This window comes from Zea mays, chromosome 7 (genome assembly GCF_902167145.1).
Source record: "Zea mays cultivar B73 chromosome 7, Zm-B73-REFERENCE-NAM-5.0, whole genome shotgun sequence".
Lineage (NCBI taxonomy): Eukaryota > Viridiplantae > Streptophyta > Magnoliopsida > Poales > Poaceae > Zea > Zea mays.
Genome location: NC_050102.1, coordinates 158,458,753 through 158,474,936, shown reverse-complemented (window position 1 = coordinate 158,474,936; position 16,184 = coordinate 158,458,753).

Below are 16,184 nucleotides of genomic sequence, written 5' to 3'. Positions count from 1 at the left end.
TGAGGTTTACGAGCTTCTGGTCGATGATCAATGGCCACACAACCACCATTTTTGTCGAAAATAACCATGAACGACCATTTTCTATAATACCGAAGGCTAACACCTACGGATTTTTGACCAAGAAACGGTCTCCACTAGAAATCCAAGAATATGATCTATGGCAAGGAAACATATGTGGGGTGAGGTGTATGAGCCTTTGGTCAATGATTAATGGCTACACAACCCCCATTTTTGTCGAAAATAGCCATGAACGACCATTTTCAATAATACAGAAGGCTAACGCCTACGGATTTTTGATTAAGAAATGGTCTCTACTAGAAATCCAAGAATGCGATCTATGGCAAGGAAACATATGTGGGTTTAGGTGTACGAGCCTCTGGTTGATGATCAATGGCAACACAACCCCCATTTTTGTCAAAAATATCCATGAACGGCAATTTTCAATAATACCAAAGGCTAACACCTACGGATATTTGACCAAGAAATCGTCTCCACTAGAAATCCAAGAATACGATCTATGTCAAGGAAACATATGTGGGGTGAGGTGTACGAGCCTCTGGTCGATGATCAATGGCAACACAACCCCCATTTTTGTCGAAAATAACCATGAATGACCATTTTCAATAATACAGAAGGCTAACACCTACTGATTTTTGACCAAGAAATGGTCTCCACCATAAATCCAAGAATGTGATCTATGGCAAGAAAACATATGTGGGGTGAGGTGTACGAGCTTCTGGTCGATGATCAATGGCCACACCACCCCCATTTTTGTCGAAAATAGCCATGAATGACCATTTTAAATAATACCGAAGGTTAACACCTACGGATTTTTGACCAAGAAATGGTCTCCACCATAAATCCAAGAATGTGATCTTTGGCAAGGAAACATATGTGGGGTGAGGTGTACGGGCCTCAGGTCGATGATCAATGGCCTCACAACCCCCATTTTTGTCGAAAATAGCCAAGAACGATCATTTCCAATGACACTGAAGGCTAACACCTATGAATTTTTCACCAAGAAATGGTCTCCACCATAAATCCAAGAATGTGATCTATGGCAACGAAACATATGTGAGGTGAGGTGTACGAGCCTCTGGTCTATGATCAATGGCCACACAACCCCCATTTTTGTCGAAAATAGCCATGAATGACCATTTTCAATAATACCGAAGGCTAACACCTACGGATTTTTGACCAAGAAATGGTCTCCACCATAAATCCAAGAATGTGATCTATGGCAAGAAAACATATGTGGGGTGAGGTGTACGAGCTTCTGGTCGATGATCAATGGCCACACCACCCCCATTTTTGTCGAAAATAGCCATGAACGACCATTTTCAATAATACCGAAGGTTAACACCTATGGATTTTTGACCAAGAAATGGTCTCCACCATAAATCCAAGAATGTGATCTTTGGCAAGGAAACATATGTGGGGTGAGGTGTACGAGCCTCTGGTCGATGATCAATGGCCTCACAACCCCCATTTTTGTCGAAAATAGCCAAGAACGACCATTTACAATGACACTGAAGGCTAACACCTATGAATTTTTCACCAAGAAATGGTCTCCACCATAAATCCAAGAATGTGATCTATGGCAACGAAACATATGTGAGGTGAGGTGTACGAGCCTCTGGTCTATGATCAATGGCCACACAACCCCCATTTTTGTCAAAAATAGCCATGAACGACAATATTCAATTACACTGAAGGCTAACACCTACGGATTTTTGACCAAGAAATGTTCTCCACCATAAATCCAAGAATGTGATCGGATTTTTGCCCAAGAAATGGTCTCCACCAGAAATCCAAGAATGTGATCTATGGTAAGGAAACATATGTGGGGTGAGGTGTACGAGCCTCTGGTTGATAATCAATGGCCACACAACCCCCATTTTTGTCGAAAATAGCCATGAACGACCATTTTCAGAAACACCGAAGGCTAACACCAATGAATTTTTGACCAAGAAATGGTCTCCACCATAAATCCAAGAATGTGATCTATGGCAAGGAAACATATATGGGGTGAGGTGTACGAGCGTCTGGTCGACGATCAATGGCCACACAACCCCCATTTTTGTCAAAAATAGCCATGAACGACCATTTTCAATGACACTGAAGGCTAACACCTACGAATTTTTGACCAATAAATGGTCTCCACCATAAATCCAATAATCTGATCTATGACAACGAAACATATGTGGGGTGAGGTGTATGAGCCTCTGGTCGATGATCAATCGCCACGCAACCCCCATTTTTTATCGAAAATAGCCATGAATGAACATTTTCAATAATACCGAAGGTTAACACGTACGGATTTTTCCCAAGAAATCGTCTCCACCAGAAATCCAAGAATGTGATATGTGGCAAAGAAACATATGTGGGGTGAGGTGTACGAGCCTCTGGTCGATAATCAATGGCCACACAACCCCCATTTTTGTCGAAAATAGCCATGAACGACCATTTTCAATAATACCGAAGGCTAACACCTACGGATTTTTGACCAAGAAATCGTCTCCACCAGAAATCCAAAAATGTGATCTATGGCAAGGAAACATATGTGGGATGAGGTGTACGAGCCTCTGGTCGATGATCAATGGCCACCCAACCCCCATTTTTGTCGAAAATAGCCATGAACGACCATTTTCAATAATACCGAGGGCTAACACCTACGGATTTTTGACCAAGATATGGTCTCCACTAGAAATCCAAGAATGTGATCTATGGCAAGGAAACATATGTGGGATGAGGTGTACGAGCCTCTGGTCGATGATCAATGGCCACACAACCCCCATTTTTGTCGAAAATAGTCATGAACGACCATTTTCAATAATACCGAGGGCTAACACATACGGATTTTTGACCAAGAAATGGTCTCCACTAGAAATCCAAGAGTGCAAGCTATCGCAAGGATACATATGTGGGTGAGGTGTACGAGCCTCTAGTCGATGATCAATGGCAACACAACCCCCATTTTTGTCGAAAATAGCCATGAACGGTCATTTTCAATAATACCGAAGGCTAACACCTACGAATTTTTGACCAAGAAATGGTCTCCACTAGAAATCCAAGAATATGATCTATGGCAAGGAAACATATGTGGGGTGAGGTGTACGAGCCTCTGGTCGATGATCAATGGCAACACAACCCCCATTTTTGTCGAAAATAGCCATTAACGACCATTTTCAATAATACCGAAGGCTAACACCGATGGATTTTTGACCAATAAATGTTCACCTCCATAAATCCAAGAATGTGATCTATGGCAACGGAAAATATGTGGGGTGAGGTGTACGAGCCTCTGGTCGATGATCAATGGCCACACAACCCCCATTTTTGTCAAAAATAGCCAAGAACAACGATTTTCAATGACAGTGAAGGCTAACACCTACGAATTTTTGACCTAGAAATGGTCTCCGCCATAAATCCAAGAATGTGATCTATGGCAACAAAACATATGTGGGGTGAGGTGTACGAGCCTCTAGTCGATGATCAATGGCCACACAACCCCCATTTTTGTCAAAAATTGCCATGAACGACCATATTCAATGACACTTAACGCTAACACCTACGGATTTTTGACCAAGAAATGGTCTCCACCATAAATCCAAGAATGTGATCGGATTTTTGCCCAAGAAATGGTCTCCACCAAAATCCAAGAATGTGATCTATGGCAAGGAAACATATGTGGGGTGAGGTGTACGAGCGTCTAGTCGACGATCAATGGCCACACAACCCCCATTTTTGTCGAAAAAAGCCATGAACGACCATTTTCAATGACACTAAAGGCCAACACCTACAAATTTTTGACCAATAAATGGTCTCCACCATAAATCCAAGAATATGATCTATGGCAACGAAACATATGTGGGGTGAGGTGTATGAGCCTCTGGTCGATGATCAATGGCCACACAACCCCCATTTTTGTCGAAAATAGCCATGAACGACAATTTCCAATAATACCAAAGGCTAACACCTACGGATTTTTGACCAAGAAATGGTCTCCACTAGAAATCCCAAAATGCGATCTATGGCAAGGAAACATATGTGGGGTGAGGTGTACGAGCCTCTAGTCGATGATCAATGGCCACACAACCCCCATTTTTGTCGAAAATAGCCATGAACGACCATTTTCAATAATACCGAAGGCTAACACCATAAATCCAAGAATGTGATCGGATTTTTGCCCAAGAAATGGTCTCCACCAGAAATCCATGAATGTGATCTATGGCAAGGAAACATATGTGGGGTGAGGTGCACGAGCCTCTGGTCGATGATCAATGGCCACACAACCCCCATTTTTGTCGAAAATAGCCATAAACGACCATTTTAAATAATACCGAAGGCTAACACCTACAGATTTTTGACCAAGAAATGGTCTCCACCGTAAATCCAAAAATGTGATCTATGGCAAGGAAACATATGTGGGGTGAGGTGTACGAGCCTTTGGTCGACGATCAATGGCCACACAACCCCCATTTTTGTCGAAAATAGCCATGAACGACCATGTTCAATGACACTGAAGGCTAACACCTACGATTTTTTGACCAAAAATGGTCTCCACCATAATTCCAATAATCTGATCTACGGCATCGAAACATATGTGGGGTGAGGTGTACGAGCCTCTGGTCGATGATCAATGGCCACACAACCCCCGTTTTTTGTCGCAAATAGCCATGAATGAACATTTTCCATAATACCGAAGGTTAACATGTACGGATTTTTGCCCAAGAAATCGTCTCCACCAGAAATCCAAGAATGTGATCTATGGCAAGGAAACATATGTGGGGTGAGGTGTACAATTCTCTGGTCGATGATCAATGGCCACACAACCCCCATTTTTATCAAAAATAGCCATGAACGACCATTTTCAATAATAATGAAGGCTAACACCTACGGATTTTTGACCAAGAAATCGTCTCCACCAAAAATCCAAGAATGTAATCTTAGGCAAGGAAACATATGTGGGATGAGGTGTACGAGCCTATGGTCGATGATCAATGGCCACACAACCCCCATTTTTGTCGAAAATAGCCATGAACGACCATTTTCAATAATACCGAGGGCTAACACCTACGGATTTTTGACCAAGAAATGGTCACCACCAGAAATCCAAGAATGTGATCTATGGCAAGGAAACATATGTGGGGTGAGGTGTACGAGCCTCTGGTCGATGATCAATGGCCACACAACCCCCATTTTTGTCGAAAATAGCCATGAACGACCATTTTCAATAATACCGAAGGCTAACACCTACGGATTTTTGACCAAGAAATGGTCTCCACTAGAAATCCAAGAATGTGATCTATGGCAAGGAAACATATGTGGATTGAGGTGTACGAGCCTCTGGTCGATGATCAATGGCCACACAACCACCATTTTTGTCGAAAATAGTCATGAACGACCATTTTCAATAATACCGAAGGCTAACACCTACGGATTTTTGACCAACAAATCGTCTCCACCAGAAATCCAAGAATATTATCTATGGCAAGGAAACATATGTGGGGTGAGGTGTACGAGCCTCTGGTCGATGATCAATGGCCACACAACCCCCATTTTTGTCGAAACTAGCCATGAACGACCATTTTCAATAATACCGAAGGCTAAGACGTACGGATTTTTGACCAAGAAATGGTCTCCACGAGAGATCCAAGATTGTGATCTATGTCAATGAAACATATGTGGGGTGAGGTGTACGAGCATCTGGTCGAAGATAAATGGCCACACAACCCCCATTTTTGTCGAAAATAGCCATGAACGACCATTTTCAATAATATCGAAGGCTAACACCTACGGATTTTTGACCAAGAAATGGCCTCCACCAGAAATCCAAGAATGTGATCTATGGCAAGAAAACATATGTGGGGTGAAGTGTTCGAGCCTCTTGTCGATGATCAATGGCCACACAACCCCCATTTTTGTCGAAAATAGCGATGAACGACCATTTTCAAGGACACTAAAGGCTTAGACCTACGAATTTTTGACCAAGAAATGGTCTCCACTATAATCCAAGAATATGATCTATGGCAACGAAACATATGTGAGGTGAGGTGTACGAACCCCCATTTTTGTCGAAAATAACCATGAACGACCATTTTCAATAATACCGAAGGCTAACACCTACGGTTTTTTGACCAAGAAATGGTCTGCACCAGAAATCCGAGAATATGATCTATGGCAAGGAAACATATGTGGGGTGAGGTGTACGAACCTCTGGTCGATGATAAATTGCCACACAACCCCATTTTTGTCGAAAATAGCTATGAACGACCATTTTCAATAATACCGACGGCTAACAGCTATGGATTTTTGACCAAGAAATGGTCTCCACCAGAAATCCAAGAATGTGATCTATGGCAAGAAAACATATGTGGGGTGAAGTGTTCGTGCCTCTGGTCGATGATCAATGGCCACACAACCCCCATTTTTGTCGAAAATAACCATGAACGACCATTTTCAAGGACACTGAAGGCTAACACCTACGGAATTTTGACCAAGAAATGGTCTGCACCAGAAATCCAAGAATATGATCTATGGCAAGGAAACATATGTGGGGTGGGGTGTACGAGCCTCTAGTCGATGATCAATGGCCACACAACCCCCTTTTTTGTCGAAAAAAGCCATGAACGACCATTTTCATTAATTCAGAAGGCTAACACCTACGGATTTTTGACCAAGAAATCGTCTCCACCAGAAATCCAAGAATGTGATATATGGCAAGGAAACATATGCGGGGTGAGGTGTACGAGCTTTTGGTCGATGATCAATGGCCACACAACCCCCATTTTTGTCGAAATAGCCATGAACAACCATTTTCAATAATACCGAAGCATCATACGTACGGATTTTTGACTAAGAAATGGTTTCCACGAGAAATCCAAGAATGTTGTCTATGGCAAGGAAACATATGTGGGGTGAGGTGTACGAGCCTCTGGTCGATGATCAATGGCAACACAACCCCCATTTTTGTCGAAAATAGCCATGGACAACCATTTTCAGTAATACCGAAGGCTAACACCTACGGATTTTTGACCCAGAAAGGGTCTCCACCAAAAATCCAAGAATGTGATCTATAGCAAGGAAACATATGTGGGGTAAGGCGTACGAGCCAATGGTCGATGATCAATGGCCACACAACCCCCATTTTTGTTGAAAATAGCCATTTACGACCATTTTCATTAATACCGAAGGCTAACACCTACGGATATTTGACCAAGAAATGCTCTCCACCATAAATCCAAGAATGTGATCTATGGCAACGAAACATATGTGGGGTGAGGTGTATGAGCCTCTTGTCGATGATCAATGGCCACACAACCCCCATTTTTGTCAAAAATAGCCATGAACGACCATTTTCAATAATACCGAAGGCTAACACCTACGGATTTTTGACCAAGAAATGGTCTCCACTAGAAATCCAAGAATGTGATCTATGACAAGGAAACATATGTGGGGTGAGGTGTACGAGCCTCTGGTCGATGATCAATGGCAACACAACCCCCATTTTTGTCAAAAATAGCCATGAACGGCCATTTTCAATAATACCGAAGGCTAACACCTACGGATTTTTGACCAAGAAATGGTCTCCACTAGAAATCCAAGAACACGATCTATGGCAAGGACACATATGTGGGGTGAGGTGTACGAGCCTCTGGTCGATGATCAATTGCGAACACAACCCCCATTTTTGTCGAAAATAGCCATGAACGACCATTTTCAATAATACCGAAGGCTAACACCAACGGATTTTTGACCAAGAAATGGTCTCCACCAGAAATCCAAGAATGTGATCGAAGGAAAGAAAACATATGTGGGGTGAAGTGTTCCAGCCTCTTGTCGATGATCAATGGCCACACAACCCCCATTTTTGTCGAAAATAGCCATGAACGACCATTTTCAAGGACACTAAAGGCTAACACCTACGGATTTTTGACCAAGAAATGGTCTCCACCATAAATCCAAGAATATGATCTATGGCAACGAAACATATGTGGGGTGAGGTGTATGAGCTTCTGGTCGATGATCAACGGCCATAGAACCCCCATTTTTGTCGAAAATAGCCATGAACGACCATTTTCAATAATACCGAAGGCTAACACCTATGGATTTTTGACCAAGAAATGGTCTGCACCAGAAATCCAAGAATATGATCTATGGCAAGGAAACATATGTGGGGTGAGGTGTACGAACCTCTGGTCGATGATAAATGGCCACACAACCCCATTTTTGTCGAAAATAGCTATGAACGACCATTTTCAATAATACCGAAGGCTGACACCTACGAATTTTTGACCAAGAAATGGTCTCCACCAGAAATCCAAGAATGTGATCTATGGCAAGAAAACATATGTGGGGTGAAGTGTTCGTGCCTCTAGTCGATGATCAATGGCCACACAACCCCCATTTTTGTCGAAAATAGCCATAAACGACCATTTTCAAGGACACTTAAGGCTAACACCTACGGATTTTTGACCAAGAAATGGTCTACACCAGAAATCCAAGAATATGATCTATGGCAAGGAAACATATGTGGGGTGGGGTGTACGAGGCTCTGGTCGATGATCAATGGCCACACAACCCCCATTTTTGTCGAAAAAAGCCATGAACGACCATTTTCAATAATTTAGAAGGCTAACACCTACGGATTTTTGACCAAGAAATCGTCTCCACGAGAAATCCAAGAATGTGATATATGGCAATGAAACATATGCGGGGTGAGGTGTACGAGCCTTTGGTCGATGATCAATGGCCACACAACCCCCATTTTTGTCGAAATAGCCATGAACGACCATTTTCAATAATACCGAAGCATAATACGTACGGATTTTTGACCAAGAAATGGTTTCCACGAGAAATCCAAGAATGTGATCTATGGCAAGGAAACATATGTGGGGTGAGGTGTACGAGCCTTTGGTCGATGATCAATGGCAATACAACCCCCATTTTTGTCGAAAATAGCCATGAACGACCATTTTCAGTAATACCGAAGGATAACACCTACATATTTTTTTACCAAGAAATGGTCTCCACCAAAAATCCAAGAATGTGATATATGGCAAGGAAACATATGTGGGGTGAGGTGTACGAGCCTCTGGTCGATGATCAATGGCAACACAACCCCCATTTTTGTCGAAAATAGACATGGACAACCATTTTCAGTAATACCGAAGGCCTACGGATTTTTGACCAAAAATGGTCTCCACCAAAAATCCAAGAATGTGATCTATAGCAAGGAAACATATGTGGGGTGAGGTGTACGAGCCAATGGTCGATGATCAATGGCCACACAACCCCCATTTTTGTTGAAAATAGCCATGAACGACCATTTTTAAATAATACCGAAGGCTAACACCTACGGATTTTTGACCAAGAAATGCTCTCCACCATAAATCCAACAATGTGATCTATGGCAACGAAACATATGTGGGGTGAGGTGTAGGAGCCTCTGGTCGATGATCAATGGCCACACAACCCCCAATTTTGTCAAAAATAGCCATGAACGACCATTTTCAATAATACCGAAGGCTAACACCTACGGATTTTTGACCAAGAAATGGTCTCCACTAGAAATCCAAGAATGTGATCTATGACAAGGAAACATATGTGGGGTGAGGTGTACGAGCCTCTGGTCGATGATCAATGGCAACACAACCCCCATTTTTGTCGAAAATAGCCATGAACGGCCATTTTCAATAATACCGAAGGCTAACACCTACGGATTTTTGACCAAGAAATGGTCTCCACTTGAAATCCAAGAACACGATCTATGGCAAGAACACATATGTGGGGTGAGGTGTACGAGCCTCTGGTCGATGATCAATTGCGAACACAACCCCCATTTTTGTCGAAAATAGCCATGAACGACCATTTTCAATAATACCGAAGGCTAACACCTATGGATTTTTTACCAAGAAATGGTCTGCACCAGAAATCCAAGAATATGATCTATGGCAAGGAAACATATGTGGGGTGAGGTGTACGAACCTCTGGTCGATGATAAATGGCCACACAACCCCATTTTTGTCGAAAATAGCTATGAACGACCATTTTCAATAATACCGAAGGCTAACACCTACGAATTTTTGACCAAGAAATGGTCTCCACCAGAAATCCAAGAATGTGATCTATGGCAAGAAAACAAATGTGGGGTGAAGTGTTCGTGCCTCTGGTCGATGATCAATGGCCACACAACCCCCATTTTTGTTGAAAATAGCCATGAACGACCATTTTCAATAATACTGAAGGCTAACACCTACGGATTTTTTTTGACCAAGAAATGCTCTCCACCATAAATCCAAGAATGTGATCTATGGCAACGAAACATATGTGGGGTGAGGTGTACGAGCCTCTGGTCGATGATCAATGGCCACACAACCCCCAAATTTTTCAAAAATAGCCATGAACGACCATTTTCAATAATACCGAAGGCTAACACCTACGGATTTTTGACCAAGAAATGGTCTCCACTAGAAATCCAAGAATGTGATCTATGACAAGGAAACATATGTGGGGTGAGGTGTACGAGCCTCTGGTCGATGATCAATGGCAACACAACCCCCATTTTTGTCGAAAATAGCCATGAACGGCCATTTTCAATAATACCGAAGGCTAACACCTACGGATTTTTGAACAAGAAATGGTCTCCACTTGAAATCCAAGAACACGATCTATGGCAAGAACACATATGTGGGGTGAGGTGTACGAGCCTCTGGTCGATGATCAATTGCGAACACAACCCCCATTTTTGTCGAAAATAGCCATGAACGACCATTTTCAATAATTCAGAAGGCTAACACCTACGGGTTTTTGACCAAAAAATCGTCTCCACCAGAAATCCAAGAATGTGATATATGGCAAGGAAACATATGCGGGGTGAGGTGTACGAGCCTTTGGTCGATGATCAATGGCCACACAACCCCCATTTTTGTCGAAATAGCCATGAACGACCATTTTCAATAATACCGAAGCATAATACGTACGGATTTTTGACCAAGAAATGGTTTCCACGAGAAATCCAAGAATGTGATCTATGGCAAGGAAACATATGTGGGGTGAGGTGTACGAGCCTTTGGTCGATGATCAATGGCCACACAACCCCCATTTTTGTCGAAAATAGCCATAAACGACCATTTTCAGTAATACCGAAGGATAACACCTACATATTTTTTTACCAAGAAATGGTCTCCACCAAAAATCCAAGAATGTGATATATGGCAAGGAAACATATGTGGGGTGAGGTGTACGAGCCTCTGGTCGATGATCAATGGCAACACAACCCCCATTTTTGTCGAAAATAGACATGGACAACCATTTTCAGTAATACCGAAGGCCTACGGATTTTTGACCAAAAACGGTCTCCACCAAAAATCCACGAATGTGATCTATAGCAAGGAAACATATGTGGGGTGAGGTGTACGAGCCAATGGTCGATGATCAATGGCCACACAACCCCCATTTTTGTTGAAAATAGCCATGAACGACCATTTTTAAATAATACCGAAGGCTAACACCTACGGATTTTTGACCAAGAAATGCTCTCCACCATAAATCCAACAATGTGATCTATGGCAACGAAACATATGTGGGGTGAGGTGTACGAGCCTCTGGTCGATGATCAATGGCCACACAACCCCCAATTTTGTCAAAAATAGCCATGAACGACCATTTTCAATAATACCGAAGGCTAACACCTACGGATTTTTGACCAAGAAATGGTCTCCACTAGAAATCCAAGAATGTGATCTATGACAAGGAAACATATGTGGGGTGAGGTGTACGAGCCTCTGGTCGATGATCAATGGCAACACAACCCCCATTTTTGTCGAAAATAGCCATGAACGGCCATTTTCAATAATACCGAAGGCTAACACCTACGGATTTTTGACCAAGAAATGGTCTCCACTTGAAATCCAAGAACACGATCTATGGCAAGAACACATATGTGGGGTGAGGTGTACGAGCCTCTGGTCGATGATCAATTGCGAACACAACCCCCATTTTTGTCGAAAATAGCCATGAACGACCATTTTCAATAATACCGAAGGCTAACACCTATGGATTTTTTACCAAGAAATGGTCTGCACCAGAAATCCAAGAATATGATCTATGGCAAGGAAACATATGTGGGGTGAGGTGTACGAACCTCTGGTCGATGATAAATGGCCACACAACCCCATTTTTGTCGAAAATAGCTATGAACGACCATTTTCAATAATACCGAAGGCTAACACCTACGAATTTTTGACCAAGAAATGGTCTCCACCAGAAATCCAAGAATGTGATCTATGGCAAGAAAACATATGTGGGGTGAAGTGTTCGTGCCTCTGGTCGATGATCAATGGCCACACAACCCCCATTTTTGTTGAAAATAGCCATGAACGACCATTTTCAATAATACTGAAGGCTAACACCTACGGATTTTTTTTGACCAAGAAATGCTCTCCACCATAAATCCAAGAATGTGATCTATGGCAACGAAACATATGTGGGGTGAGGTGTACGAGCCTCTGGTCGATGATCAATGGCCACACAACCCCCATTTTTGTCAAAAATAGCCATGAACGACCATTTTCAATAATACTGAAGGCTAACACCTACGGATTTTTGACCAAGAAATGGTCTCCACTAGAAATCCAAGAATGTGATCTATGACAAGGAAACATATGTGGGGTGAGGTGTACGAGCCTCTGGTCGATGATCAATGGCAACACAACCCCCATTTTTGTCGAAAATAGCCATGAACGGCCATTTTCAATAATACCGAAGGCTAACACCTACGGATTTTTGACCAAGAAATGGTCTCCACTTGAAATCCAAGAACATGATCTATGGCAAGAACACATATGTGGGGTGAGGTGTACGAGCCTCTGGTCGATGATCAATTGCGAACACAACCCACATTTTTGTCGAAAATAGCCATGAACGACCATTTTCAATAATTCAGAAGGCTAACACCTACGGATTTTTGACCAAGAAATCGTCTCCACCAGAAATCCAAGAATGTGATATATGGCAAGGAAACATATGTGGGGTGAGGTGTACGAGCCTTTGGTCGATGATCAATGGCCACACAACCCCCATTTTTGTCGAAATAGCCATGAACGACCATTTTCAATAATACCGAAACATAATACGTACGGATTTTTGACCAAGAAATGGTTTCCACGAGAAATCCAAGAATGTGATCTATGGCAAGGAAACATATGTGGGGTGAGGTGTACGAGCCTTTGGTCGATGATCAATGGCCACACAACCCCCATTTTTGTCGAAAATAGCCATGAACGACCATTTTCAGTAATACCGAAGGATAACACCTACATATTTTTTTACCAAGAAATGGTCTCCACCAAAAATCCAAGAATGTGATATATGGCAAGGAAACATATGTGGGGTGAGGTGTACGAGCCTCTGGTCGATGATCAATGGCAACACAACCCCCATTTTTGTCGAAAATAGACATGGACAACCATTTTCAGTAATACCGAAGGCCTACGGATTTTTGACCAAAAACGGTCTCCACCAAAAATCCAAGAATGTGATCTATAGCAAGGAAACATATGTGGGGTGAGGTGTACGAGCCAATGGTCGATGATCAATGGCCACACAACCCCCATTTTTGTTGAAAATAGCCATGAACGACCATTTTTAAATAATACCGAAGGCTAACACCTACGGATTTTTGACCAAGAAATGCTCTCCACCATAAATCCAACAATGTGATCTATGGCAACGAAACATATGTGGGGTGAGGTGTACGAGCCTCTGGTCGATGATCAATGGCCACACAACCCCCAATTTTGTCAAAAATAGCCATGAACGACCATTTTCAATAATACCGAAGGCTAACACCTACGGATTTTTGACCAAGAAATGGTCTCCACTAGAAATCCAAGAATGTGATCTATGACAAGGAAACATATGTGGGGTGAGGTGTACGAGCCTCTGGTCGATGATCAATGGCAACACAACCCCCATTTTTGTCGAAAATAGCCATGAACGGCCATTTTCAATAATACCGAAGGATAACACCTACGGATTTTTGACCAAGAAATGGTCTCCACTTGAAATCCAAGAACACGATCTATGGCAAGAACACATATGTGGGGTGAGGTGTACGAGCCTCTGGTCGATGATCAATTGCGAACACAACCCCCATTTTTGTCGAAAATAGCCATGAACGACCATTTTCAATAATACCGAAGGCTAACACCTATGGATTTTTTACCAAGAAATGGTCTGCACCAGAAATCCAAGAATATGATCTATGGCAAGGAAACATATGTGGGGTGAGGTGTACGAACCTCTGGTCGATGATAAATGGCCACACAACCCCATTTTTGTCGAAAATAGCTATGAACGACCATTTTCAATAATACCGAAGGCTAACACCTACGAATTTTTGACCAAGAAATGGTCTCCACCAGAAATCCAAGAATGTGATCTATGGCAAGAAAACATATGTGGGGTGAAGTGTTCGTGCCTCTGGTCGATGATCAATGGCCACACAACCCCCATTTTTGTTGAAAATAGCCATGAACGACCATTTTCAATAATACTGAAGGCTAACACCTACGGATTTTTTTTGACCAAGAAATGCTCTCCACCATAAATCCAAGAATGTGATCTATGGCAACGAAACATATGTGGGGTGAGGTGTACGAGCCTCTGGTCGATGATCAATGGCCACACAACCCCCATTTTTGTCAAAAATAGCCATGAACGACCATTTTCAATAATACTGAAGGCTAACACCTACGGATTTTTGACCAAGAAATGGTCTCCACTAGAAATCCAAGAATGTGATCTATGATAAGGAAACATATGTGGGGTGAGGTGTACGAGCCTCTGGTCGATGATCAATGGCAACACAACCCCCATTTTTGTCGAAAATAGCCATGAACGGCCATTTTCAATAATACCGAAGGCTAACACCTACGGATTTTTGACCAAGAAATGGTCTCCACTAGAAATCCAAGAACACGATCTATGGCAAGGACACATATGTGGGGTGAGGTGTACGAGCCTCTGGTCGATGATCAATTGCGAACACAACCCCCATTTTTGTCGAAAATAGCCATGAACGACCATTTTCAATAATACCGAAGGCTAACACCAACGGATTTTTGACCAAGAAATGGTCTCCACCAGAAATCCAAGAATGTGATCGAAGGAAAGAAAACATTTGTGGGGTGAAGTGTTCGAGCCTCTTGTCGATGATCAATGGCCACACAACCCCCATTTTTGTCGAAAATAGCCATGAACGACCATTTTCAAGGACACTGAAGGCTAACACCTACGGATTTTTGACCAAGAAATGGTCTCCACCATAAATCCAAGAATATGATCGATGGCAACGAAACATATGTGGGGTGAGGTGTATGAGCTTCTGGTCGATGATCAACGGCCACAGAACCCCCATTTTTGTCGAAAATAGCCATGAACGACCATTTTCAATAATACCGAAGGCTAACACCTATGGATTTTTGACCAAGAAATGGTCTGCACCAGAAATCCAAGAATATGATCTATGGCAAGGAAACATATGTGTGGTGAGGTGTACGATCCTCTGGTCGATGATAAATGGCCACACAACCCCATTTTTGTCGAAAATAGCTATGAACGACCATTTTCAATAATACCGAAGGCTAACACCTACGAATTTTTGACCAAGAAATGGTCTCCACCAGAAATCCAAGAATGTGATCTATAGCAAGAAAACATATGTGGGGTGAAGTGTTCGTGCCTCTGGTCGATGATCAATGGCCACACAACCCCCATTTTTGTCGAAAATAGCCATGAACGACCATTTTCAAGGACACTGAAGGCTAACACCTACGGATTTTTGACCAAGAAATGGTCTGCACCAGAAATCCAAGAATATGATCTATGGCAAGGAAACATATGTGGGGTGGGGTGTACGAGCCTCTGGTCGATGATCAATGGCCACACAACCCCCATTTTTGTCGAAAAAAGCCATGAACGACCATTTTCAATAATTCAGAAGGCTAACACCTATGGATTTTTGACCAAGAAATCGTCTCCACCAGAAATCCAAGAATGTGATATATGGCAAGGAAACATATGCGGGGTGAGGTGTACGAGCCTTTGGTCGATGATCAATGGCCACACAACCCCCATTTTTGTCGAAATAGCCATGAACGACCATTTTCAATAATACC